The sequence below is a fragment of the Triplophysa rosa genome, linkage group LG2, assembly GCF_024868665.1.
Source record: "Triplophysa rosa linkage group LG2, Trosa_1v2, whole genome shotgun sequence".
In the NCBI taxonomy this organism is placed as follows: Eukaryota; Metazoa; Chordata; class Actinopteri; order Cypriniformes; family Nemacheilidae; genus Triplophysa; species Triplophysa rosa.
In genome coordinates this window covers 23,918,406-23,944,543 of record NC_079891.1, presented here as the reverse complement: position 1 = coordinate 23,944,543, position 26,138 = coordinate 23,918,406, and the positions used below count along the sequence as shown (strand labels likewise).

The 26,138-nt window shown below is 42.8% G+C and overlaps 1 long non-coding RNA gene across 1 annotated transcript; it reads left to right on the top strand.

Moving 5' to 3' along the window:
• The first annotated feature begins 16,817 nt into the window (after positions 1-16,817).
• Positions 16,818-18,830, top strand: LOC130550225 (uncharacterized). Its single transcript, XR_008962366.1, has 4 exons — positions 16,818-17,357; positions 17,848-17,911; positions 18,188-18,239; positions 18,477-18,830. It is a non-coding gene; the product is annotated as an uncharacterized LOC130550225 (long non-coding RNA).
• Positions 18,831-26,138: the final 7,308 nt, after the last annotated feature.

Below are 26,138 nucleotides of genomic sequence, written 5' to 3'. Positions count from 1 at the left end.
CTCAGGTTATATTTAGGTTTAGGTTGACTACTGTATGAAAAAGTACATTAAACAGAACCTCTGGTGCTTTACAGCGCAGAAGTGAGAACTTTTTGCAAAATCATATTTACCATCGCATAATAATCTGGTTAAATAATAAAGATATCAATCATCAGATATCAGTCTTATTTAAGCAAGACCGGATATGATATACCCATTTTATAAAAATTGGATTTCTGGTTAGAGTACAAATTACAACATCTAGAAGCGGACAATGCTTTTAAATACAAAAGAAATGTACAAACATTTTTGCAGAGACCAAAATAACACAATAAACACATCTTGGGTTCTTTCATGCAGCAGCTTATCAAGTTGAAGACTTCAGTATGTCAGCCTTCAGTATGCACAATATTTTCCTTATAACATTTCAAAAGTTCTTGCCATTTATGGCACAAGTAGCATGTTTAACGCGAAGATGTTGCAGATCTACAGACCAAGGTATTCACTACACATGAAAGCAGGTGACGTCATCCATGATGAAGACCTGGTTTGCTCTCCTATTTGTGTGTCGGCAGATTAATGGGAAACATTAAACCCACTGAGACTCTATGTTGAATTATCCCTTTGGATTTTTCCCCCAGCTATTACCTTCCCCCTCTGGAATGCCTGTTTCAAGTTTTAGAGGCTGTGTTTCCGAGCTCTGCAGGGAGAAAAGTTTTGAAAAGGAGATGTTGATCTAATGGCAATCCTGCCCTTTGATGGCAAGATGTTCTTAAAAATCATGACCTTGCAGAAAATTGCAATGCTGGTTAGCACCACCATGAGAGAAAACAACAATGCTTACAGTGTAGGCACCTTCATTGTAAAGGGAACGGGTATTTGATCTGTGAATGGGCATTGGGGAACTCTTCACCTCTAAAAACAGAGGACAAATTAATAAGACAGGTAGCTTTTGTTGTACTCTACTAATTTCATATAAATTGGGTATAACAAATTTGTCGGTAGTTTATAAAAATGTATGTAGACATAAATTAATTCTTTCCTGACCAGATAGTTCACACAAAAATGAAAATTCTTTTAGCACTTACTCACCGTCATGTCATTTCAAACCTATATGATTTTCTTTCTTCTGCTGAAAACAAAATAAGATATTTTGAAGAATGTTGGTAACCAAACAACATTGGCCACCATTGACTTCCACTGTATGGACACAAAACCACCGAGACATTTCTCAAAATATCTTCTTTTGTTATCTACAGAAGAAAAAGACATACAGGTTTGAACAACACAAGGGTGAATAAATGATTACAGCCTGTTCATTTTTGTCTATGCCTTTATGCCTTATCTTTTTCTAAGTTTTCTTGTGCTTAGTTGACTACATACAGTACATGGACTCTGTTGCTTTATGAAATTAAATACGGCAAATATAATTGCTATGATATTGTTAGATTTCGCACACTGATCTAAAATTGAATGAACAACTCGACAAACACTGTTTTTAATATTACCACGTGTTGCCCAGTCTCTGTTCTCTAATGGCTTTCATGGAAAGCTCTGTGGATTGTTTCCTGGGGATTGTTCTTTGTCAGTTAAAAACTTTATAATTAATGATGTTGCTGTTTGCATGTGGAGAAATCAGAAAAGCTTGCGTTTCACGCTAAGCAAGTGTCCGATTTCTCCATATATGTGTTACTGTGCATGTGCACTAGATCAAGTTTTGAAAGCATCGTTTCACAGAAGATGAACAAGCTATGAAAGCCAGGATGTTTACCACAGATGAATCACATGATGTTTACCGAAGCAGAAACACATTTGGGCAGAGAGGTGAATCTTTAATGCATTTATACTGTAAATAATAGGTCCATTACATTGAAAGACAACAAACTAAGAACAATCCGCTCTATGGGGGAGTTCTGTGCCCGGGCTTGTGAAAATATGTTCAGCTGTGTATCAAGTGATGAATGATTTAAATATATAATTTTGAGTAGACTGAGGGCTAAGGGTTCTTTTCAGGTCCAGTGAACACAGAACGGCAGGACTTGCTATTGTACAACAACACAAAGGTCAAGAGGGGCTCCTCATTAATCACGCACAAGGTAAAATTCATGAGCCTCTACCTTGATGAATGTGGGTAGGGAGAGTGTTTTCATGTTTCGAGGATTTTTAATGGAAAATGGGTTTCTAACATGTCAAAATAATAAATTATGTGCATACAGCAAAGCTGTTTCTGGCGTTTGATGCATGTGTTGTTGTGGAGTAACTAACATTTTTTCAGTGGGTGTAACAGTAACTCAGTTGGTTTCAAATAGTGTAGCTTATTTAGTGCTGAGCTATACATTTTGCAACTGTACTTTTATCCCATTGTATTATGTCTGCAGCTTTACAGCCATGTGATAAAAAAAGCATAAATCAAACATATGTTCCTAAAAAATATTGCTCTAAATACATCTCATTACCATGTTTTATTTCAATTCATAACCTTTGCCTCTTTATCGTCATCTCTGTTTGACATGTAAAATTGCTGATTTCTTGCAGTTATTTTCTTTATGTATACTTGATGTCAAATGACGTAATTTCTTGCAAAATCCAAACTAACAGCTGAACTTGAAGCATTATTGCAAGCTTATCGTTATGAATCGGGGTAAGGTAAGGAGACATTTTTGAACACTGACTTTTTATATGCTGCTTTGCTGAATTAGATAACGTATTTATGACACGCACTCTGTAGAGCAGTTTGTCTGTTTAAGGCTACTGTAGAAACAACATGACGAATTCCATACAAGGGGACCTTAAACATAACCCATCATTATGCAATGTTTTTATACACCTCTGAAGACATAGTTATGTATATTATATTGCATTTCTGTCGATAGATCCTCTAAAAAAATGACACATTGGACCTTCAACGAAGTATCTTCAAAGTAGTTTTTTCTGGACAAATGAAACACTTAAGCTACTGGAACCCTAAAAATACTGCCCTTGAAATAGCTGTGGCGGGCATCCTTGGTTAAGATTTTCATTAGGTCAACTGCATTCTTGGATTGAACATAAATTACCTGACAAGCACAACATCACTTTGACAAATGAGAAGACAGCCCACCGCCGGAAAGCAGCTAGTTTAACCATGTCCTACACTGTAATTAAACCTGACTTAAATCATTCATCTTCTCTCGTTCTCTCTCTACTCCTTTCACGCATGCATACTCCCCTTGTTGCATTTGCCAAACATAAAGGCTTGAACATACAGTTCTCTTACAGAGCTTGGAAAAATTTTATTAATAGCATTAATTTGTCATTAATCTCAAAGACCAAACACATAGACAGGCAACATATAATTTAGAGGACAGGTCCAGTGGAGGATAATCAAGAACTGGCCAGTGGTGAAGAAAGAAGAAGCCAATGGCTGTGGTTGAGGCGGGTGGACACAGCATGGGCTGCCAGATGACCTTGTAACAATGCGACACACACCCAGGTCTGATCAACCTGCGGTGGGCCTCCCTTGGCTGAGGGTGTCTTGTGATAAAGGGCCGAAACACCCAATGAAGCTGAGGTGCACAACTGTTGATATGTCGCATTGATGGGAACCATACAACGGGCATTATCAGCAGCACCTCACCAAAAGGCATCTTTCACTCAGGATAATGGATGTGATGAAAGTGGGACACACAACTCATGAGATGTCTCTCTGATAATAGCAAGAAAAGGTAAGTATGCTATAATCATTTATCCCCCAAACACAGAGGATGCCTACCCGACGAACCTAGTGAAACCTCAGACCTCCTTTCCTCTATTCATATTCTTGACCGCTTCCCCCTGTCATGCATAAGGCGTGGGAAATGTCCTATTGGGCAATTCAACTGTGGGTTATAACACCTTGTCCTATTAAGCAAATCTGAGCACGGCATAACTCAGAACTGGCTTAAGTAAACTGGTAAACTGTTACTCATGACAATACTGAGATGGCATCAACTCACAAACTGTCTCTGAACACTAAAACCATGCTTAAGGCCTCAACAGCTCTGTGAAATGTGCAGTGAATACCATTAAACAGTACAATATATCATCCAGCATAAATCTGACCATACATGGACATCATGTTTTTTCTTTTTGCCCAACTTCTGAAGGTAATAAATTAATATCATAAGTCAAGAGTTACAGCAACCTCTAGCTCACAGAGAAACCGCTGTCCCAGTTCAAGTGCAGACAGGATATAATTCCATCATTTATGTAGATAAAATACTCAAACGATGAGGTAGTATGAGAACTCTTCAGTTTTCCTCGCAGAGGTCGTCTCTCATACCTGTTTCACAATCAGAAGTCCCTGAGCTCCTCTGAAGAATGACATAATGGTCCTGCTCGTTTTTGTTCCATATGCCTATATCCTTCCTCTCCTGAAACGGGACACAAGATCAGTTAATTCATAATTAATTCAGGAACTTGCTCACCATTTGTTTCTCGTCATCAGACACATCTTTATCTTTTAAAGCATCTTTTCTCTTTGCTTTAAGAAGTGTCATTCTATCCTGGCTTGGAATGGAGACTTGAGACTACCCTGCGTCAAGTTTAAGAGTGCCAAGTGGAACATATTAACCATATAGTTAACTGGGACAAAATTACCAACACACGCAGCTATGAAAATAAAACCCCTTTTATATACTGAACACACCGTGCAAATGGACATCCCCTGTGGGAGAAACATGTTGGTGGTGCAGTGAGGTTCTGCCAAAGACCAAAAAATAAAAGCATTTCAAACAATAATAGCTCATTAGCTCATACTACAGCTATAGTCAGCATGTCCTTGTGGGCTTAAGATGCCTTTTGGGACAGAAGGACTGAGCTGCTGAACTATTAAAAAGTTAGGTCCTCTGTGAGCAGGTGCCACCTTCCACATCCAACTTTCCAACTGATTACTTTAAAAATGGGGCAATTAGTGCTTTGACTATTATAATTCCTGACATATCACATGCTGTGGGCAAAGCCAGTAATTAACAAAGTGGAACTGGATAGGAGTCCTGTTGGCTCTCTTCTCATTAGATGACTGTAGCATTATTCCAACAGTTTATTTACAGTTATACATCATAATAGGTTTTTAAAACAAAGTTTTAAGTGTATTGGGTGTTGTGAGCATATCGAGCACATTTTATTACATCCATTTTTCAAATATGCTTGTCCTCATTCGCAGATGGCTGGCTCCAATCCCAGAATCTATCCCATTTTAAATTATAATATGAAATAATTATGAACATTTTATGAATCTTTATTGAATAACACTAATTTTAGTCTGAGAACGGTTACGAATTTTCTGCCTGATGGAAATGTGTCATTCATTAAAGACTCACCAGCAACAATATATGACAGGGTGCAGATTTCTTTCATTCTGTTTTTTTTTAAACAATTATTGTTTACCCATTATAATTTAAAAAACCTGTAAGAAATTAATCTTTAAAAAATACATAGTCTCACATACAAATATAAAATCTCAGTTTCATGCTGTATTTGAAATATACAGTTTTTCCACACATAAACTATATATATGTCAAACTGTTAAAAACTCATCATATCATTACACAGTCACACCCCCTTTATAGGTTATTTAATAAAGATCGACCTCTTCCAGACAGGTGCAGTTCATCAGCCCCTGTAACTTGTCTGCATGTGAAAGCTGGGCTCTTCACACTGGTCTCAATCCCTCTAGACTCATCAATTCCTCTGTCTTCCATGTGCTCCCACAAGTCTCATATGCTCGTTCCAAATCGTATTTTATTTTATGCTCATTTTTGACATCTTGAAACTTAGCTCAGTGGAATGAGGCGTGGAGAACTCAGCTGTTCAGAGTGTGCAAGACTGTCATTCCCCCCTCTCTCACTAACCCCCCTCTATCCCTCACCGACCAAAAAATGGCCTACTTTTCCTTCTCATTCTCTCATGCCCCCTCCGTGTCAACTCCTAAGGATGGATGATTGCGATTCCACTCTTTCCATCCCTCTACTCCAGATGATTTGAGAAATTTCAGCTGGAGCACGTTTTACAGCACAATCAATCAAACATGACATCTCAGGGTGTCACCTGGAAAACATTCAAACTGGGCACATAGACAGAAACATGTATGACATCACTCATTCACAGGACAGTAGCTGATCTGAAATATTAATTTTACCCTGTAGTGCTTGTAAAGTTCAACAAATGGGAGTTTTAATTGTTATACAATTAGAGTTCATAGAGTTGCAACAAGCAAATGATGCTTCTTATAGAATATTATGATAAACAATGTTTGTTTATATTTTAAGGTGATCATGAAAGCAGTAATTAATGTACTGATAACGTACGTGTTTCCTCCACTTAAGGTAAGGTGCCCACTCACTGTTTTCCTGGCACCCGTGTTCTTGATGTCTCTGCGCAGGTACCTGCGAACCTGAAGGACGACGCTAACATCGGAGCTGTCGTGCTGCACATGGGGGTGTCAGGATGCGGCAGTAGGAGATCTGATTATGAGTATGAGAGTCTGATCGAGACAGTACGCAACGCATCGCCCAAGGTGAGGATCATCGTATCAGGGCCGCTTCCTTCCTACCGACGAGGGAATGAAAAGTTCAGTAGACTATTTGCTCTAAATAAATGGTTGATGTCATGGTGTATTGAACAGAAGCTGCTCTTTGTTAATAATTTTGATCGGTTCTGGGAGCGACCTAGGCTTTTCCCACCCCGACGGCCTGCACCCCAGCAGCATCGGAGCTGATCTTCTGTCTGACAACATCTCAAAGACGCTACGCATTTGACTAGTAAGTCAAAACTTTAACCATAGTCCGTGTTCCTCCCACTCAACTGTTAAAAATGTTACTGCCTCCAAATGCTTAGAGACTGTGTCTGTCCCCTGAATAATGAAACAAAATAATAATTTTGGTAAAAGTCAGAGAAAAAACCTTATTGTGATTAAACCTGAAGACAATGTAATAAACGAGCAAAACCAACTCATAAAGTATGGGATACTTAATATTAGATCACTAAATTCAAAGGCAGTTATTGTAAATGAAATGATCACAGACAACAGTTTTGATATACTCTGCCTTACCAAAACCTGGCTTAACCCAAATGATTATTTCGGTCTAAATGAATGTACCCCACCAAGCTACTGTTATATGCATGAGCCACGTCCGGTTGGTCGAGGTGGCGGTGTCGCAACAATCTTTAGAGACTTTCTTACTGTAACTCAGAGAACAGAGCATAGATTTAAATAATTTGAAGTGCTTGCGTTGAACATAATTGTTCCAAACGAAAGTAAAAAACCATCGCTTTCTTTTACATTGGCTACTGTGTATAGACCCACTGGTCCCTACACTGATTTTCTGAAAGAGTTCACAGACTTCTTATCAGACCTATTGGTTAACGTTGATAAAGTACTTATTGTCTGAGATTTTAATATCCACGTAGATAGTGCTAATGATGCATTAGCAGTGGCGTTTATAGAGCTCACTGTTGGGCAAGTTACTCTGGAAATGTAATTAAATTACTGATTACTGATTACTCCTTTTAAAAGTAATCAAGTTACTGGTCTGATTACTTTATTTAAAAAGTAATTAGTTACACTACTCATTACATTACTACCCCACACCCCTCAAAAACACAAAATGTAACCTATTTAGCCTTCTCAAGACTAAACTTTATTGGGAAGTGCATACTCTACTCTATCTCTGTCACGGTTCCCTCTTTTTCTCCTCTTGTTTTCACACTCGGACTTCATTCCCCACGATCCTCCACACTCCCTCACCTGTTTCGTGTCTGTAATCATCACACCTGCCCGTCATCTGCCTCATCATGGACTTGTATATATTCACACTCTGTGCTCCCCTTCATTGTCTAGTCTCAATTGTAATGTTAATGTAATGCCATATGTTATGTTTCTTCGTCTGTCTTACCCAAACGCTACGAATTAAAAGTGTTTTGCCTGTGGATCTACTCTCGTCTGAATTCCTTGGTAACATAGCGTTACAGAAGACTAGACCTCCAGAGATGGACTACATCAACTTCACCTCTCCAGAGGACATTCTCCTATACCATCTCCGCCAAGACAGTCATCCCCTGGAGAGGTATGTGGAGGACTTCCTTGACGTCTGCCATCAGGTGAGTTGGGACGATCGCTCACTTGATGTGTGTTTCATGATGGGATTAGATGATGACTCCCATCGGTGTCTATCTCCCGAGTTCCGGGACAGACCCATGGTCGAGTTTAACGATCTTATCCTGGAGATGAATGGCTCTCGCTTCTGTGTGGAAGAGGCCACTCCGGATAAGATCGATCATCATCCGATCCCGCCCGAACACAAGTTGAGTGCCCCAACTCACCCCACCATCTCGGCAAAGTCCTCCACCAAACCCCACAGCCGTGCTAAATGGCATGGATGCCGCGGCACTCCTGTACCGGCTCTCCGCGGCTCCGCCGGACCAGCACACCGCAGCTCCCCCGAGCAAGCGCCTCGTCGCTCAGCCGAGCCTGCACCTCGACGCAGACCTCCCACTAGTGGTGGGCGGATCGATCCTGAAGTATCGATACTTTCGATACTGAGGTTGTATCGAAAAGGATCGATCCTAACATAAAAATATCGATACTAATGTGTTTTTAGTTTTTACTACTGATTTTATTTATTTACTAATGTAGCTAATAATTGTATAATGAAGAAAAACTATTTCCCATACACCTAGTTTTGCACACGTTGCTCCTCCCTGCCCTGCTGTGTTTTGTAGTCCGCCATCACGTGACTCAGCAGCGCCAAGCGCAAGCACGCAGACGCAGCTGCAGCCAGCGAAAAGAAGAGGAGCATCGTGTGGAGTTTTATCACCTCGGTGAATAAAAACACTGCGAACTGCGATGTATGGCAGTGGGCCTTTGGGGGTAAAAAGCCAAAGATTGAAAGTACTTTATTGTTTGAGACACAAAGTAAATAAAGTGCTTAAATAATAGTGTGCACTTTGTTTATAAATTCACTTAAAAAAGTGTAGTGAAAGGGAAACATGTTAATTTGTTCTATTATTTTGTCTAAACATAACACTGAACAAGGAAAAGCAGTTTTAAAATCTTTGTTCTTGAGTAATAATTTTGTGCACTTTGGTTTTTTTAAAGCTAGAGAAGTAGTACTGGGATAACGAGAAATTGTTTTGTTATATATCGTTTTTCTGTTCTGTTAATCTGTTATTGTTACTATTTTCCAGTAATAATTTGGTGCAAAGTTCATGTTTGCAAATTCGATTACAGGAATAAATAACTAAATAAATAGATTTATTTGGTTTAAATGATGTCCAGTGTTTTAACATCTACATGATTAATTGGCCTATAGGCACATTAAGAGCACAAATCACAAAATATTTTAGTGGTCATGAAAATGTATTCAGATTTAGCATATTAATGATGCATTCATCTGATAAATCATGACATTTCATTTACAGGAAAGTAAATGTAAGTTCAAGTGAATGCTTTTTAAAAGTAAAAAGTATTGGTATCGGTATCGAAATCGGCAATACTGGCCCTGCATTTAATTGGCATCGGATCGATACTAAATTTTACAGTATCGCCCACCACTACCTCCCACATCAGAGCTCCCCTTGCTGGACCAGCTGTTGCGGGAGTTTGATCCACTATACCCAGGAGAGGAAGCCCAGATTAAAGGGGACCCTGCAACACTGCCGGAGGACATTAAAGGGGACTGTGGCAAGGGGTGTGTGATTTAGCAAGGTCTGCAGCGGGAGAGAAGGCTGAGAGAAGAGTGGTGAGTAAATGGGGTGCGAAGTGCAAATGATGATCAGCTGTCCTCTATTCCAGTGATTGGTGTGGGGATGCATATAAACAGCTCGGAGACAGGAGCCGGGTGTGTGAGAGCCAGCAGTGTCTACTAGAGAGAGAGAGACGGAGAGACAAAGCCAGTAAGAGGACTGCTTCACGAGAGGATCGGCAGCTCCATTGGAATACGGAGGCTGGAAACGGAGACGCGCAGCGTCAGCATTAGACTGAGATATAATTTTGTGAATAAACATATTTCTTCTCTCCAGTAGACAACCTGACCCCGATCTCTTCCTTCTCACCTACACGAATATTACTACAGTGGTGCCGAAACCCGGGAGAAGGAAGTAGGAAGCCGTGGCCAGATGCAAGCTCCGCCGGCAACCCCGTTTGCGGACGTCATCTCGTCCCTCGCGGTCCTCCACTGCGAGCAACACCAGGCGCTTCTGCAGCTGAGGGCAGACCAGGAGGCCCGCTTCCAGGCTATCCTCCAGGCCCAGAAAGAGGACCGCGAGGCGTTCCGGAGCTGGGTGGACCGGGAGGTTCAGGCTGGGGGCCGCACGGAAGTGGCATCGGGTTCCCACCTGTGGCTGACAAAGATGGGACCCCAGGATGAGCCGGAGGCGTTCCTCGGCCTTTTTGAGAAAGCTGCTGAGTCCAGCGGTTGGCCGAGGGACAGGTGGGCAATCCGGCTCCTCCCCTTCTTGTCCGGAGAGTCACAGGTGGCGGCGCAACAGCTGGCCCCAGAGAGCCTCCTGGTTTACGATGAGCTGAGGAGGGCCATTCTACAGCGGGTCGGCCGGAGCCCAGAGGAGCATCGCCAGCGTTTCCGGACGCTGGGCTTCGCAGAAACCGGTCGACCCTTCGCCCTCGCTCAGCAGCTCCGGGACTCGTGCCGCAGATGGCTGAGGAAGGCGACGTGGAGAAGATCGTCGACCGGATGGTGCTGGAGCAGTTTGCCACCCGTCTTCCCCGGCAGACAGCTGCGTGGGTCCAGTGCCACCGGCCGTCGTCGCTGGACTCGGCCATCCAGCTGGCGGAGGACCATTTGGTCACGTGCCCCGGGGTCGGGGAGGCAATTCCATCGGCCTCGCTCTCACACACCCCCACACCTCCTCCAAGTCGACCAGTGCCGGCTCCTCGAGCCCGGCCACCGGGTCCACCGCGGTTCCCGCCTCGGGGGCGAGGCGGGACTGTTCCTCGGCCCGATGATGGGTCCAGCGGGATGCAGGGACGCACCGGCGGATCGGCGCTGGAGGAACACCACCCCATGTCTCCGTCCTCCCCACACCAAGCACCGCCCCCATTTTCTGCCGCCCGGGCGGCGGGTAGGTCTGGGCCGGCCTGTTGGCGCTGCGGGGATCCGGACCATTTTCTCGACCGATGTCCCATGATGGATGTGGGGTTAATGGTTCGGGTCCCGGACGCGCCTCAGGCTGCCCCCGGTCAGGCTGGCGAGTACCAGATACCAGTGAGTATTGGGGGGGGTACCTATCGGGCTCTGGTGGATTCCAGTTGCAACCAGACCTCGATCCACCAAAGCCTGATTCGATCCGTGGCATGGGATAAAGGCCGCGCGGTTAAGGTACGGTGTGTGCACGGGGATGTGGTTCAATATCCCCTCATGTCGATGCTGATAAAATTTAAAGGGAAAAAGCATAGAGTTGAGGTGGCCGTTAATCCGCACCTCCGACATCCGTTAATTCTAGGGACGAATTGGCCTGCTTTTCCAGAATTATTAAGGGTTTTATGCACGGATGTTGCTTGGGGAAAGGGAAACCGGGGGAGGCGAGGGCTCGTGCAGGCGGGCAGTACAGAACCCGGCTCGCAGGGGTCTGGCTCCGGGGGAGGAGAAAGCGGGATCGAGAGGCTGATCCTCTCGGACCGCGATGACTTTCCCCTGGAGCAGGCCCAGGACGAGACCTTAAAACGGGCTTTTGAGCATGTCTCGTCCATTGACGGGCAGCCGGTGCAGCCTGCCCGACCTCTCGCCTACCCCTATTTTGCACTTCGGAACAATCGGTTATATCGAGTGGCCCAAGACGCTCAGACCAAAGAGGATATAACCCAATTATTAGTTCCAAAGAGCCGCCGGGAAATGCTTTTTCAGGCGGCTCATTGTAATCCAATGGCAGGACATCTGGGGCAAACTAACACATTAAATCGTCTCATGGCCCGGTTTTTTTGGCCGGGCATTCACGACAATGTGCGCAGGTGGTGCGCGTCTTGCCGTGAATGTCAGTTGGTGAATCCACCGGCCACACCAAAAGCGCCATTGCGCCCTCTTCCGTTGATGCAGGTCCCCTTCGAACGAATTGGGATGGACCTCATCGGGCCATTAGAACGATCAGCACGGGGACATCGGTTTGCTTTAGTCATAGTGGACTATGCAACCCGATATCCCGAGGCAGTAGCCTTGCGCAACATTTCGGCAAAGTGTGTTGCGGAGGCTCTGTTTCGTATCATCTCCCGGGTGGGGATCCCCCGCGAGGTCCTCACGGATCAAGGCACGGCGTTCATGTCACGCACACTGCGCGAGCTATACGAATTATTGGGCATTAAATCGATCCGGACCAGCGTCTTTCACCCACAAACAGACGGCCTGGTGGAGCGGTTTAATCGCACATTAAAGACCATGATTCGTAAGTTCGTACACGAGGACGCCAAAAATTGGGATAAGTGGTTGGAACCCCTATTGTTCGCGGTACGGGAGGTCCCGCAAGCCTCCACAGGGTTTTCCCCGTTTGAGCTTCTTTACGGGCGGCAACCTCGAGGGGTGCTGGACGTATTGAAGGAAACCTGGGAGGACGGGCCGTCCACGAGCAAAAATGAAATTCAGTATGTCATGGACCTGAGAACAAAACTCCATACACTGGGGCGGCTATCTATGGAGAATTTGTTACAGGCCCAGGACAAGCAAAGCCGCGGGTATAATAGGGGAACCAACTTGCGAAAATTCACTCCGGGAGAGAAGGTACTTGTATTACTCCCTACTTCCAGTTCAAAATTACTTGCAAAGTGGCAAGGACCCTTTGAGGTTACACGGCAGGTAGGGGATCTCGATTATGAGGTCGTACGAACAGACAGGCGGGGAGCACGGCAAATTTACCACCTCAACCTCCTTAAAAAATGGAGTGAGGAGGAGTCCGTGATGTTGGCGACGGTGGTAACGGGAGAGGATGATCTCGGGCCGGAGGCGAATGTTAAACATCAATCCCTCGCCCTGGCCCCGGGGGGAGATCACCTCTCACCCTCGCAGCTCACGGATGTGGCCCGCCTGCAGGCGGAATTTGCGGATGTGTTCTCCCCCCTGCCTGGTCGCACGAACCTTATTCAGCACCACATTGAGACCGAGCCGGGGATAGTGGTACGAAGTAGACCCTACCGGTTACCTGAACACAAGAAAAAGGTGGTTCAGGGGGAATTAGACGCGATGTTGAAGTTGGGGGTAATAGAAGAGTCTAACAGTGACTGGGCGAGCCCGATAGTTTTAGTCCCTAAAACGGACGGCTCGATACGGTTCTGTGTAGACTATCGCAAGGTGAATGCCGTGTCGAAATTTGACGCGTATCCCATGCCGAGGATTGACGAGTTGTTAGATCGGCTAGGCACCGCTCGTTTTTTTTCGACGCTGGATTTGACGAAGGGATATTGGCAGATCCCTCTTTCCCCAGTGTCTAAAGAGAAGACAGCCTTTACCACGCCGTTCGGATTGCACCAATTTGTCACCCTTCCGTTCGGCTTGTTCGGAGCTCCGGCCACCTTCCAGCGCCTCATGGACCGCATCCTCCGGCCACATGCAACATATGCGGCTGCCTATCTGGATGATATTATCATCTACAGCAATGATTGGCAGCGGCATATGGAGCACCTGAGGGCGGTCCTGGGGACGCTGAGGGAGACCGGGCTCACGGCCAACCCGAAGAAGTGTGCGGTTGGGCGGGTGGAGGTCAGGTATCTGGGCTTCCACTTGGGTCATGGGCAGGTGCGTCCCCAAATTAACAAGACGGCAGCGGTTGCGACCTGCCCGAGGCCTAAGACCAAAAAGGAGGTGAGACAGTTTCTGGGGCTGGCGGGATATTACAGGAGGTTTGTGCCCAATTATTCGGAGCTTGCCAGCCCGCTGACTGATCTCACTAAAAAGGAGGCACCAGATCCGGTCCAGTGGACGGAGCGGTGCCAGCAGGCTTTTACCCAAGTTAAGGCTGCCCTGTGCGGCGGGCCGCTCTTACACTCGCCTAATTTTTCTCTTCCTTTTTTTCTGCAGACCGACGCGTCGGACAGAGGGCTGGGAGCTGTCCTGTCCCAGGAGATGGGGGGAGAGGAGCGGCCGGTGCTGTATATTAGCCGCAAGCTCTCAAAGAGGGAGGCTAAGTACAGCACCATCGAGAAAGAGTGTCTGGCGATCCGGTGGGCCGTTCTCACCCTCCGGTATTATCTCCTGGGGCGGGAATTCACCCTCTGGTCGGATCACGCGCCCCTCCAATGGCTCCACCGCATGAAAGATACCAACACGCGGATCACCCGTTGGTATCTGGCTTTACAGCCATTTAAATTTAAGGTGATCCACAGGCCGGGGGCACAGATGGCTGTGGCCGACTTCCTCTCCAGGCGAAGGGGGAGGGGGGAGGCTGCAGGCCGGAGGGCTCCCCGGCCTGAGTCGGGCGGTGGGGGTATGTGGCAAGGGGTGTGTGATTTAGCAAGGTCTGCAGCGGGAGAGAAGGCTGAGAGAAGAGTGGTGAGTAAATGGGGTGCGAAGTGCAAATGATGATCAGCTGTCCTCTATTCCAGTGATTGGTGTGGGGATGCATATAAACAGCTCGGAGACAGGAGCCGGGTGTGTGAGAGCCAGCAGAGTCTACTAGAGAGAGAGAGACGGAGAGACAAAGCCAGTAAGAGGACTGCTTCACGAGAGGATCGGCAGCTCCATTGGAATACGGAGGCTGGAAACGGAGACGCGCAGCGTCAGCATTAGACTGAGATATAATTTTGTGAATAAACATATTTCTTCTCTCCAGTAGACAACCTGACCCCGATCTCTTCCTTCTCACCTACACGAATATTACTACAGGGACCTATCATGGCCTGCTTTCGAGCCTGCTGACAAGCCCCAGCCGGTCCCGTCAAGCCTTCCAGAGGTCTTCGAGCCGGTCCCGTCTGGCCTTGCAGAGGTCCCCGAGCCGGTCCCGTCCGGCCTTTCAGAGCTCCCAGAGCCCGCTGCCCAGCCGCCAGAGCCCGCTGCCAAACCGCCAGTGTTCCCCCTGGATTCCGCTCCAGTGTTCCCCCTGGATTCCGCTCCAGTGTTCCCCCTGGATTCCGCTCCAGTGTTCCCCCTGGATTCCGCTCCAGTGATCCCTGTGGATTCCACTCCAGTGATCCCCAAGGACCCCGCCTGTGTGGTTTCCCCTGGCTCCTCATCTATGACTTCCCCAGACTCTGCCGCGGTGGCCGTCGTGGCTTTGGCACTGGCTTGCTCCTGGGCGGCCACCGCATCCTTCCGGGAGGGGGGAGTTCTGTCACGGTTCCCTCTGTTTCTCCTCGTGTTTTCCCGCTCGGTCTTCATTCCCCACGATCGTCCACACTCCCTCACCTGTTTCGTGTCCATAATCATCACACCTGCCCGTCATCTGCCTCATCATGGACTTGTATATATTCACACACTGTGCTCCCCTTCATTGTCTAGTCTCAATTGTAATGTTAATGTAATGCCATATGTTATGTTTCTTTGTCTGTCTTACCCAAACGCTACGAATTAAGTGTTTTGCCTGTGATCTACTCTCTTCTGCTTTCCTTGGTAACGTACCGTTGCAATCTCATCTTTAATTATTTTAATACATTATTTCTGCTTATTTCATACTAAATCCTGGCATAAATAATAATAATTAAACTCTGTGACACTTTAACTTAAAACATTTTTTCATATGTTAACTAGTATTTCTAAACCTGCATACTCCATAATGTAAAAAGTCTCTCCTTAGTTTCTTATAACTTATATCTTAACTAGTGCTTCTGCATATTTCTATGATGATTTCTTTGTCATTTAACAAATATAACAGCGTTAGAGCAGCAAAAACTAGTCTGACAAAACATAACATGTTACTAATAGCAGCCTGGCACTCGACAGTAGAAGTTGATTCATTGCTCTCTGTGCCCGGTGACGTTACTTTCTCCAGAAGTTTAACCATGCTGTACTGCCCTTTCAGGTTGTTTTTCGCAGGAGAGAGGGTTTTGCATACCTCCTCTTGACTGACAACGCACAACAATGTTCTTGCCTTTGACAGAAATAAACTCAAAATAATGATTGTATTTCCAGCTACAGAACGAATACGTTTCTCTCTCCATGCCGAGTTTGTTTTCACTGGTAGTACCAAAGATTGTCTTGTGATAGGGAGATGTATGGGTCTGTAATACTTACAATTGGAGCATAAAGGCTAACATCGATCACGAGAGGCACCTCAGCCAATCATATCCGGTGTCTAGTCTCCTTGCCTGCGTTCCGCGCGGCGATAGCATTGGCCATTACGAGTTTTTAGCTTAAGGTGGCAGGCTTTCCATGGAGTGGTTGTTTTTTTTGGTACTTTCCGCGCAGGCGCGTTTCAGTTTGATGACGTCGCGGGTGCGACAGGCAGGCATCCAGACTTTGAAAAAGCTATTTCGCTTTTTACAATTTAAATGATAAAACGATGCAACAATGTAACGCAGCTGTAACGTATAGTCACGTGGGCTTGGAACTATAATCTAATTACTATTTTAGGAATAATAACGCGTTAAATTACTCCGTTACCAAAAAAGTAATCAAACTACAGTAACGCGTACTGGCTGTTCTGCCTGGGCACTCAAAGCGCTTTTACATTTAAAGGGTGAATCACCTCAACCACCACCAATGTGCAGCATCCACCTGGAAGATGCGACGGCAGCCATATTGCGCCGCGACGGCAGCCACATTGCGCCAGAATGCTCACCACACACCATCTTATTGGTGGAGAAGAGACAGTTTTTTTTAACCAAGCCAATTGGTATACATGGGGATGATTAGGAGGCCATGATGTTTAGAGGCGAATGGGCAAATTTGGCCAGGATACCGGGATTACACCCCTACTCTTAATCGAAGGACATCCTGATATTTTTAATGACCACAGAGAGTCAGGACCTCGGTTTAACGTCTCATCCGAAGGACGTACACTGCGCGCTGCAGAAATCAGCCTTATAATTCGTTATCGACAGGGTTGAACAATTACCTTGACTACTAAAGATTGTTTAGCAAAGAGCTTGCCAGATCTGACTCCTTTAATAACCTTACCAATAAATACAGAATCGCTTGACGATATGACCAGCAACATGTGCACTATTTTCTCTAACCCTGATAGCAAGACTCCGGGGCGGATCTGCCTTCAAGTCACCTGGTCCGCTGTACTCTCAGATTCAATTCGGCCACAAGCACAGAATATGCCCCGCCTCCGCAAAACGCACTGTCAACTCGCGGACTCGCAACTGACGCTGGGCGAATTCTCTGACCGAAAGCGTCTTTTTTAAACCGTCACAGTCACTTAATCCATCTCCTCACACAGTGGAAACGCTGGAGCTGGCAGGTCGGTGAGGACGGAACACGGTAAGAATAGTTAAAATATGCTTTATTTGTACAGTTACATAGCCAGTAACATTACTGTTGATTGCTTTGCTTGATGTTTTTAATTGTTTTTAAAAGTTTCAGCACATTGTCATTCGCGTTGAGTAAAATTAATTTGGTAAATAACTTTTTGAGTAAAAGCTTTTTGGACAGAATGTCTTTATCTGTCTGGGAGGTGGGGTGATTCAATCGGATTTTGATCCAATCCTGAGCGCATATTTTCTCCCCTTTCCAGTAAAATAGCAGGTGAGATAAACTGATGTTGGGCCTATCGTTAACGTTAAGTTACCTGTTTTTTTACACTGAACTTCTGGTATAGTTTGAGTCTTTTGTTAATATTTTGACATATATTCTCCACCTCCCCATGTAATGTTGTTTCAGATCATTTTCATATCATATTAAATCATATTAAGATACTGTGTGTGTGTTCTGTTGTGTGTGTGTGTGCGCGCGCGTGTGTGTTATTTTGCAGCTTACAGCTCATTCAAGTGCCACTGGTCTTGCAGTATTTCATCTTTTCCAAACAACCGAGTAAAGTAAGATTTGATACTGTTTTAAGCTTGATTTAGCCAGCTATTTTGTCAAATACTAATAATGGTCCACACTACAGATTTTAACATGTAATAAATGTGCAATTTAAAAAGATTCATACCAATAATTTAAAGTTAAAAGTTTTTAGGTTTATAACCTACTTCGTAGTTTAAAAACCCACTTGTATAAGTAAACTTTAGTTCTGGTAGACTAATTATTTCATGTCATATTAAGATATTAAATCATATTAAGATACTGTGTGTGTGTGTGTTCTGTTGCAGCTTAAAGCTTTCAAGTGCCACTGGTCTGTTTTTGGAGAATTTCATCGTTAAGGTACGTATGTAAACTTTGCCTACAGACTTAAAAAGAACACGGAGGTTCACAACTCGCATGCAATTCTGTTTATTAACTGCTAGAGCTCCAAAAGTTGCATAGTGTAGGCCTACCTATAAATGTCAGATTGTACACTCTTGTTTTAAAGACAGTGGTTATGTGTATCCTTAAAAAAAACTGGTATCTCCTATTTGATTTCATGAATTTGTTTAGTGAAAATCTGCTTGTGTATCACAGGTGCTGTGAGAAAGAGCCATGTCTCCCGTGCCGCCACTGACACATAATACGGCGGTTCAACTTTGCAGCAGATAGGGGAAACTCAAGGAGCTGTCCCACTGTCAGCACCCAACAGTAGCGTTTGGGTGTTTCACTGTTAACTTCTGTGTTTAGAAGTGTTCGTTTAACAGTTAAGTAGTAACAGCTGAGATAAAGTTTACTACTTTAAATAGTTAGTGTTTTATTTATTTAATTTTGTTTCTATTCATCTTCAAAAAACCCAGTTTCCACACAAAAAATAAGCAGTGCAACATTAAGAATAAATGTTTTTTGAGCTACATTAAAAAAGTGTTCTTCATTAAATAAAAAATGTTCTTTGGACAATTTATGGTTGCATTTCATTTTCTGTAATACCTATTAATTGTATACATAAATAATTGTTACTGGCTAAAATGGGTGAATTTAGATATACAAGATTTGAATGATTTCATCATGTTTTATTAATAAAGGCAGGCACATTAAATATTATAGAGCAATCCAGTCGGTTCATTAGATTTGAAATATTTCTTTAGCTAGTTTGGGCCAGAATACTAGTTTTAAATGAGGGGGATCTGAAAGGTATCCAGACAGAATGACCAGATCGGATCCGTGGCGGATCAGCTGCTTTATAAACGGGTCCTGATCGGATCCGTGGCGGGTCAGCTGCTTTATAAACGGGTCCTGATCGGATCCGTGGCGGATCAGCTGCTTTATAAATGGTCCTGCTCGGATCCGTGGCGGATCAGCTGCTTTATCAGTGGATACAGGGCGGGTCTGCCCCAGATCTGGTCCGGATCTGCAATCCTTACTTGTTCTGGATCCGCTGCACTGTGCAAGTGGACTCCGTTCCGGACCCGTTTTGCGCATCCGTTCCGGACCTTGTGATACTTCCGGGGCGGATCCGTTCTGGAGTCAGTTTGCTATCTGGGCGTGGCACCTATGAAGTCAAAAAAGATTAATGACAAAAACATATCACCATGGTACAATAGCACCACTCGTGCCCTTAAAGGAGAAACACGTAAACTGCAGCGCAAATGGAAACAAACCCAGTTAGAGGTCATTCAAATTGCGTGGAAAGAGAGTGCAAACTGTTATAAAAAGGCACTAAAAGCAGCAAAGGCTGACCACCTCCGAAACCTCATAGAAACTAACAAAAACAATCCAAGGATTTTATTTAGTACAGTTGCTAAATTAACAAATAAACAGACATCACCTGACCTAGTTATTCCGCCGCACCAGCAATGAATTTATGATTTTTTTTACAGAGAAAATTGAAAACATACGAGACAAAAGAGTAAAAACTCAACCTCCAAGTCTGTCCTATGAATTAGTATCAACCATCGCCCCAAAAGAAAAGCTACAGTGTTTTTCACCTATAAAACAGGAAGATTAAATTAAATTTATCAAACTCATAGCAACATCTAAACCTACAACATGCTTATTAGACCCCATACCAACTAAATTATTAAAAGAGTTCCTACCTGTCGCAATTGAGCCAATTTATTATTATTATCAACTGGTCAATTTATCTAGGCCATGTCCCAGAACCTTTTAAGATGGCCATCATTAAGCCTTTTATCAAGAACCAAACTTGGACCCCAATGAATTAGGAAGCTATAGACCGATTTCAAATCTCCCTTACCTGTCTAAAATACTAGAAAATGTAGTGTCAACTGTGCTCTTTCTGACAAAATAATGACATACATGAAAAATTTCAGTCAGGCTTTAGACCGTATCATAGCACTGAAACTGGGCTCGTTAAAATTGCAAATTACCTGTTTATAGCATCAGATAAAGGTAACATCTCACTCCTAGTCCTGCTTGACCTTAGTGCTGCGTTCGATACTGTAGACCATAAAATACTTATAGATCTCTTACACAATTATACCGGTATTCAGGGACAGGCACAACAATGGTTCAGATCTTACTTATCAGACAGATATCAATTTGTCCATTTAAATGGGGAATCGTCAAATCTAACGCAAGTAAATTATGGATTACCTCAGGGATCGGTTTTAGGACCCTTGCTATTCTCCATATACATGCTGCCCCTTGGCAACATTATTAGAAAACATGTAATTAGCCTCCATTGTTATGCAGATGATACTCAGCTATATATCTCATCAAGACCAGATGATTCCTTCCAGCTATCCAAATTGGCAGAGTGCATCGAAGATATTAAACATTGGATGATTAGTAATTTCCTTCTTTTAAACTCTAATAAATCAGACCAAAAACACGCAAGCAGAATATTTTGGATTATAACCTGCAAATTGAAGGCTGCATTGTTGTTACTCCAACAAATACAGTTAAAGACCTAGGCGTTATATTAGACCGCAACCTGTCATTTGGAAATCACATCTCAAATGTCACAAAAACAGCTTTCTTCCACCTTAGAAATGTTGCCAAATTATGAAATATTCTCTGTGTTGCTGACGCAGAAAAGCTTATTCATGCATTTGTGACCTCAAGACTTGACTACTATAATGCACTACTTAGTGGTTGTCCTGCATCATCAAAAAACAAACTACAGTTAGTTCAAAATGCAGCTGCCAGAGTTCTAATCAGGGGCCCGTTCTTCGTACATCGCTTACTACATCCAAGATCAAAAGAAATATCCGAGATGACCTAATCCCGCTAATCATGATCTGGATAATTCAGTTATTCGAACGCACCTCTTGTGTACGATTAGTATATCTGGATTTAATTGGAAAGGCAGCATATATCGATAGAAGAGCTACTCAACTCAACTCAACTCAACTTTATTTATATAGCGCTTTTACAATTTTCATTGTTACAAAGCAGCTGCACATGAGACACATTGACTACAAGCAAAACAATCAAAGTTGTACCTGCAAAAACAAGAAAAGGTTGAAAACACAGAAGACAGACACACCCACACACAAAACACTCCACACACAGAACACGCACACGCACCAACACACACAGACACAGAGACACACACACACACGGATGCGCACGCACACACACACAACACACACACACACATGTACGTACACAGACAAGTACGCACACACACACACGCTCAGTGAGAGCACACATTTAGGATATTTAGGATAAAGGAGAGAGAAGCACAGGTCAAATATAACAGATAATAAATTCCTATATGCAATATTAATTAAAACTTTAAAATTCTAAAGCAGCCCCCCCGGTCAGGCAGATAGTGCAAAAACAGTATGCAAACGGTGGCGAGGAACCCAAAACTCTAATCGAGAAAAAAAAACCCAACCTGGGGATTCCAGTTCCCCTCTGGCAAAAGCTGCTGCCTCTGCACAAGCTCCAGAGAACTTGCACAACAAGGCTAAATAAAATAAATAAACTTAATAATAAAATAAATAATAGTTTAAGATTATCATTAATAATCTAATAGCATTTGAAATTTTGTGGTGAAGACATGTCAAGAGACCGCGTCCTTCTTTATCCAGCTCTATCATCTCAGCTCTTGTCAGGTCCCCACTTCCCATTCTCCGATCTACCATCAGGTCAGGCCATGAACTGCATCCTGCTCGCTGTGGTAACCTTGGAACAATGAGACAAGACTGGCTGAGAGTAGAGTACTGTTCTGTACTCTTTGATGCAACAAGTACATCAGTTGTGTTTTTGGTTCCGGTTGATCTAACTAATGCAGCCTAAACCCTCTGAAGATTTATATTATGGAAGAGTAGTGTATGCAAGATTAAAAAGATGCGTCTTTAGTCTAGATTTAAACTGATCAGCAACGCTGCTATTGGCTGGTTGTTACGTCAAAAGACTCAGTTACGTCCATAGTTTTTTTGCCACTGCTTAAAGATTATGACAAATTTTAAAACTTTATTAAAATGTCAGGAACACTTCAAACGATGCACAGACAGATTACTTTAAGAGATATGTATTACAGTTTGAAGCAGTTGTAAGCTGAAGTTGTTTATTTTGATAAACTAACTTTAAGTTCTTTTTTTATAAATTATCTTTTTTAATGGTTAATTGCAATGAGATGGTGTTTTCCCCACAAAATAAAGTGTTTTATACCCATTAGTGTTCACTGCATGGGATACTGAGGAAAGTGTCTGGAGGACTGTCCGTTTCAATAACATTTTTTAAATTGGATTAACTCAGTAGCAGTTGCAGGAGTTCACATTATGTGAAAGGCTTTTACATCTGCTGAGTCTGCATAGAAAAGTGGTATAGATAGTGGAAAATATGGTTTTGTTGTGCTATTTTATTGCTTTTAATGTATTGTGAATTATTTATTTCACTCCACAAAAGGCACAAGGCACATCGATGTGTAAACTTTTTAAAGTCTTTAACGGTTGGATATATGGACATTCAAAAGCCAAAACTTCAAAACATTGACCTTGACAATATAAAGAACACAAACCTTAAACTGGAGATTTAATTTTTAAAAGATTGGAGATCTAAGTAACTATTTCTATATTGTTTACGGACCTAACATCTCTTATTGCAGGTAAAAGATGACACTGATACCTGCCTATTATCCATGGAGATTAAAAGTAAAATGCATTTGGGCATAATGCATGTTTGTGTTGCTTTTTATATAATAATAATAAAAAATTGTATACCAAAAGTTATATCTCATGAAGCTCAGTCTGTAGTGGTTTAGAGATCATCATCAGGCTGTACCTCCCTCGCAGGTCTCCTCTGTTTTCTGATGATGTATGTAGTGTAGCACATGACACAGTACAGGCCCTGTCAGGCAATTTTGATACACTGAAATCCTTCATTCCTATCAGTTGCCCGAAGGTCATTTCATGATCCTGTCCTGACTAGGGCTGCAGTGTAACAGGTTTGGGTCAGGGAATGGTGTCTTCAAACACAGTCCCATCATAAATGTGACTGAAATTTGTTGACTCATGCAGATTCAGGTCATTTTGCTTCAGTGCTGGTGATACTATAGGTGCACATTAGGTCACACACCATCTAAGAGATTATTCAGTCAGCTTCCTTATTCATTCATTTACTTTTTGCTTCATACCATTACTAATATTAAAATGAATATTACCTGCAAATATCATCATTTATTTTCAGAAAATAACATGAGGCCTCAGAGGCCAATGATGCAATCTATGACATCAATCAAGACACATAATGCTCATTGACATGATCATGACTGCAGAATCTTTAGTTCCCTTATATCATATTAATTAAGATGGGGTCTTAAGAGACTGAAATACCATAAATTTGCAAATGGCAAGACAGACTGCATTTTTTTATAAATCCCCCATATCATATACACTGTCTGAGCTTTTATATCTCTTTTTTTATATTATATGCGAATATCTCCTTTACAAGAAAAAAAACAATATTTTATTTATTCATTCATTTATTGCGGACCGAAGACTTTTCACAGTAAATGAGAAATAAAAAATGTTCTTAATATATTATATTACATTACAATAAATAATGTTCTAAAAGCAAAACATTGCGTTAATTACATGTTAAATTCGCAAAGCTCTTTCTATTAATCATGTACCTTGTACAACAAAGTTGCTTTTGTATGAATGAAGCCGATTCGACTGCATCATGACCGCGATCTAATCCTGTTTACATGAAATAAGCCTGCTCTCGAGCAGGTTTAAGATAACCGACCTGTTGCTAAAACAACAAGTCTAGGATGAGCGTCGAAGAACCGAACAATCCAAGATCATGCGAAATCGTCAACAATCAACAATCAAATCCAGCTAACTGAGTGCAAGAACGGGCCCCTGGTCCAGAAAATATGATCACATAACCCCAGTTTTATCACCCCTTCACTGGTTACCCATTATATCGTATTGACTTTAAAGTTCTTTTAATCACTTATAAAGCCCTAAACGGTTTAGCCCCTACCTACATAACAGAGCTTCTATCTTTTTACAAGCCATCACGCTCTTTAAGATCTCAAAACTCTGGACTTTTGTTTACACCTAGAATAACTAAATCCACCAAAGGGGGTAGATCTTTCTCATACGTAGCACCTAAACTCTGGAACAGCCTTCCCGATACTATTCGAGGGTCAGACACACTCCCCCAGTTTAAATCTAGATTAAAGACACATCTTTTCAGCCAAGCATTCACTTAATGCATAATATGCTAAATTAATTAATGAACAGCAGCTACGCTAATTATTCTCTTTTCGCCCTCCTCCCCCACCTCGGGATGCCCAGATGAATGTCATATGCCCATCTCTAACTAGAGATTACGCCAGCTCCAGCTCCATCTGAACATCCCGTACCATCCCCAACCAAGAGCAAAGACGGACTACTTGTCACATTAATGCTAAATTTACAATGATTAGTATTAAATGATAAACTAATAATGAAGTTATAGCTGCACTCAGTTACATTATGCCATTATCATTTTCCCTGCTTATAACATTCCTCTGTTGCCTGATATCGATAAAAAAAAAATAAGACCAAATTAAACCCAAACAGTTTCAACAAATGAAATTTCCTAAATCACAACTAATAAACTCTCCCTATTCTTCATAAACATTTACTCAGTAACTTTTAATCAAAGTCATTGAGTGCAGCTGTGACACGTCAGAGGAGATCTGACCCTCCCGGCTGAGACTGGTATCTCCCAAGGTTTTTTTCTCTCCATTTATTTATCATTGGAGTTTGGGTTCCTCGCCACAGGGCATTGTTGGCTGGCTTGCTCACCGGGAGACTGCATTTATTAGATATTTACTAGAATGATCTTGCTTGTTCTATAAACACCATGCACTGTGCTGTTTTACATTTTCTGTTTTTCTCCTGTAAAGCTGCTTTGGAACAATCCACATTGAGAAAAGCACTATATAAATAAAATTGAATTGAATTGATAATGCAGATGAGTGTCCAAGGCTATCAATAGCCTATATGGTGTGCTGCATCCTCCGAAACTTATTGCAACACTTTGTTGCTCTATCCAAATGCAAATTGAATGGGTGCAAAACAACACAAATGACGTGCTAGTAAACAACCCTGTCGGTTAAAGAAACTCATTTTTAGTGAATTCACCCATGTCTTTAATGGCCAGTGACTGGAGGACAGCTCTGTTACATTAGATGACATCAGCACTACATTACTGCATGTCTCTCAAAGTATAAAACTATTTGTTGTCTTTTCCACCATGAGTGACCTCATTTTAACAGAGGTTGTACTGAGCTAGGTTTATGCCATCAGCTAGTCAATGCCTGCCAAGACGAACGCCTTTCCTCCATAATGTAACTCACAAATGGCTTTGGTTGACTACAGAGTGAAGTACAGTTACAGTACACCTGAACGGTGAAACAACAGATTTTACATAATTAAACTCCAGTGTTTTTCATATTGAATATTTCTGCAAATTTGATCTGCCCTGTAATCATTCAGCCTTTCAATCTGAATGCCAATATAAACTTTCTTGCAGAACACCTAGCTCTAAAGTACAACTTGATTTCTGTTTATTGGCACAGATCAGCGTTCCCTAATCAAATTCAAATCTTGACCTAAGAAATTATGAAAAAATTACTTCTGACACATATACCTTGGTTGCAAACAAACGTATGATAGAATAAAAAACCCAAGTGTACATGTGCGAATGCTACCTACATTAGTATCAAACAACAAGGCAGTGACATCATCATGCTGGCAAGGGGCTTCATGTTATTCATGAAATTCGTCT